This window comes from Cavia porcellus, unplaced genomic scaffold, assembly GCF_034190915.1.
Source record: "Cavia porcellus strain 051 isolate PalLab524CR breed Dunkin Hartley unplaced genomic scaffold, mCavPor4.1 scaffold_8, whole genome shotgun sequence".
In the NCBI taxonomy this organism is placed as follows: Eukaryota; Metazoa; Chordata; class Mammalia; order Rodentia; family Caviidae; genus Cavia; species Cavia porcellus.
In genome coordinates, this window is record NW_026947491.1 from 47,299,096 (window position 1) to 47,303,180 (window position 4,085).

Sequence of the window (4,085 nt, forward strand, 5' to 3'; positions counted from 1 at the left end):
TTATTTACTTATTCACTCTAGGATTCAGAGCAAATAAAGCCATTTCCTAATTAGAATCAAATCCAGAGTTTGAAGTATTTGTGCCAGATGTGACAGTTGCTTATATATACAAATAATTTATTTTTCACTGATATAACATATGTGGAAAAATTATATGGGAACATTCTTTTGGTATATGTTATTTCTGTGTCTAGTACAGTCTTTACAAGTTCATCATAAATGATGATTGCGACTGGAGGGCAAATCTGATCTCTCAAATTGCCCACTTGTTCTACTTCTTTTCTATCATGATTTCAATTGTATTATAAAATGAATATGATGTTTTGTGATTGTCTCTGATAATTTTGACAATACAAAAGTAATTAAAGATAGATGCTAATCTAAGAGATTAATATATACACTGAAGTAGTAAACTAAGTATATATAAAAGGTTTCATAAAATTAAAGCATTCAGTGCTATGCTTCATGAGAAGTGATATTTGTAGGTAAAGATAGAATTTGGCATTATCTATTGAAAGAAGTAATTTTCTTCTAGATGTTAGGAAGTTCTCAGAAAAATGAGCAAAGAGTTTTAAAACACTTACTATAATGAGATGTAATGGCTCAAACAAAGAATCAATATAAACCAAAACTAATGTAATTGAACGCTATTCAATTTCTTCATTCATAATTGAACAGCATAATATATATATATATATATATATATATATATATATATACATACATATATAAATACATATCTAAATTTTGTCTCACTATTTGAAAAAAAAAGAATATTTATGAAACACATACTTTAGAATTCTTTCATCTGTTGATTCCTCAGGGAGTTAATATAAGGGTTGATTAAAAGAGCAACAGAAGTATTGAGAACAGCTGCTCCTTTAATTAGCATCGTCCTTTCTTTTGCTGATGGTTTCATACATGTAAAGATACAACTCCCGTAAGTAATGGAGACTAAAACCATGTGTGAGGAAAAAGTAGGAAAGGCCTTTCTTTACTGTCAAACAGATGAATATTTTAGAATGTTCTTAAGGATGAATGTGTAGGAGAGGACCACTAATAACAATGTGATAACAAGTGTCATCGCAGCCAATATAAAAGCCATCAGTTCTATGAAATGCATGTCTGTACATGAGATCTGCAGGATTGGAGAAGTGTCACATAGGAAATGATCAATTACTTTGGAAACACAGAAATCCATCTTGAGTCCCAAAAGCAAAGGGGGAAAGATTACTAAATCTCCAGTTGCCCAGGAGCTGAGCATGAGTTGGTAGCAGATATTGCTGTTCATAATGTTTGTATAATGCAGTGATTTCCAGATGGCATCATAGTAATCATAGAACATGGCAGCAGGAGGTAAAACTCTGAAATTTCTAATCAAAAGAAAAAAGAACAAGTGAGCTGCACAACCACTGTAGAAAACTATTTTGACTCCAGTTAGAATGCATATCAAGAAATGTGCAATGCAGACTGTTGTGAAGGAGATTTTTAAGGAGAAATTTTGGAGGAAGAAATATATTGACTCTTGAGGTAGGATCCAGCAGAGTGAGCACAATGATGATTAAGTTCCCCATCAGGCTTAAGATGTAATTGAAAAATAGAAACAGGAAAATCACAGTTTGTAGCAGAGCATCATCTGTCAGTCCAAGCAGAATGAGTTCTATTTCCCTTCACTGGTTCTTCATTTCTTTTTGTCTAGTCAAATCTATAGAGAAAAATCACAAGAAAATTTTTTCTTCTTTTACATACTTAGCATATTTGATATTTAGAAACTTACCAATTACAAATATTTTCCCAATTCAATTATAAGTTCATTGAAATGAACATGTCTTCAACTCTCTCAGGCTTTTAAGAATGCTAGGAATTTTTTGCTTGTCTAAAGTTGAGTAAGTTCTATTTATCAATTTATAAGCAGTTGACAAGTCATTTGCAATACAGTTGCCCAACTCCATTACTGCTGTTGATGTATGAGTTTCAAATACTGTGTGTTACTAAGTTGGTCTAAAATTGGTTATTTTTGAGTTTTTCAATTTACCTGATACCTCACATAACTTGTCACCTGAGTTACATTGTCGTTATAGAGAATGATGTTTTCTCAATAACCATAATAATTTAGAATTTTCTAAATTAACCATAATAATATAAAATTTTCTAAAAAGGGAATATTCCAGAAGAAAAAACACATCGGGATCATATAGGGAGTATATACTAGTCCGATTGTAATGATTAACAGACAGAAATGGTACAAAGTGAATAAGTGAGAAACTGAAAGATAACAAAACTTCCCAAGACAGATCTTCCGTTAAACCTGATAAAACTGATAAACACTGCTTAACTTGTGTAGTTTGTCTCTTATCCTATATGAATGCTTAAAAAATTTATAGTTATAAAACAGTGACAACTATAGTACTTCTGAATCAGATTTGGAAAAATATTATATTTCAGGAAGAATCAAGCAATGATAGTTTATGCTTTACAGATGATCATGCTAGTAATATAAATAGTATGTTTTTCTAGAGTTTCTTTAATTATTTAAGCTTCAGTTCTTATACTCTAATAGATTATAATCTTATAAATGAAAAGGATATTAATTAGTTATGTGAATACTTAAAATTCCAAATGTTTTGAAATACACTTATATTCTGCACATTGTACAAGATTTGAGATACTATATAATTTCCTGATTCATGATTCACAGTGTCAGAAGAAATAAAGTTACACATACTCAAAGATCTAAAGTTCATGAGGTATTTAGCACACCCAGTCATAGAAATTCTGCTTGCACAAGTCAATTACCAGCAATTTTCTATCTGGGCTTTTTTTATGCTATGAATCAAAGCTTATCATACCTGATACTGACATGTATTTGCTTTGTTTTTATGACTAAAAATATAGATTCTCAGATGTTCCCAAGTAACAAAGAAGGAATGATTTGAGTGCTTCTCTTTTGTGTGTTGCAAACTGTAATCTTTGATTACATTTACACAAGTTGATGTCATAACAAATACTATTGAAAGAAATGTATCATAAAAAATAAATAAAGAAAGGAATGAAGACATCTTATGAGAAACAAAATTTAAAGGGAAAGGGAAGAAAAGATATGGAAGATCAAACATTATAGTTAACTGAGTTAAGGAAAAACTTAAAAATTAACATTATAGTAATTAATTTTATAAATAAATAAAAAGTTTTATGGGAAAACATTTAAAATGCAATAGACTTCAATTGATAACACATCCTTTTGCTAATATCCTAAGTTTAGATTAAAGCATAAGTACATTTTAAATTGACAAGATATAGAGGAAAGATGTGCAAGAGCATGTGATACATTTTATACTTACAATAGTGGTAGCACTGCTAATGAGACAAATTAGAAGTCAAAATAATAATACTTAAACATCAGGCAAATAAGAAACAAATTTTATGTCTATTAATCCATATGCTATATATTATTAATAAAATGTATTATTCCTAAAACTTTGCAAATATTATATGGGATAAGTGAAATTAATCCTAAAATTATATGTGATGGCTTGCAATAACAGAATGGAGTCAGATTAAAAGAATCTATTTTCAAAAATCATGATTTTAATGTTATGTATTTCAACAAAATTGTTGTAGAAAACTTCATGCAAGGTCTACTTTGAACCCAAAGTACAGAAATTTCTTCAGTAAATAATTATTGATACAAATATGAAAAACTCAGTTTTTCTTTGATCATCAGAAGAAATAATAAAATTGACACTATGTAGAATCATGTGATCTTAATTCAGGATTTAACAAAATCATTTCCAACCTCTCAAATTGTTTTTTTTTTTTAACTACACATTCTAAATAAAACATAAAAATAAAAACAAAAGAACAATGGATATGAGGGCACAAGAAAAGGCATACAAGGCAAATGAAGTCATATGAGTCATAAAATAACAGCGAAATAAACATGACCTGATGGACAACGAACTTTAGATATCTCCTACTTGATTACTTCTGCTAAAATCATATACTTTTGGACAACAGTGCCCAAACATCTGGAGTCCTTTAAAACACTCAAAATGATTGTGAAGCAATGAAATATTTCTCATTAC

At 29.4% G+C, this 4,085-nt stretch overlaps 1 pseudogene; it reads right to left on the reverse strand.

The window, feature by feature from the left end:
- Nucleotides 1–793: 793 nt before the first annotated feature.
- On the reverse strand, nt 794–1,685 carry LOC100735214 (olfactory receptor 6C6-like; annotated as a pseudogene).
- Between the last annotated feature and the right edge of the window lie 2,400 nt (nt 1,686–4,085).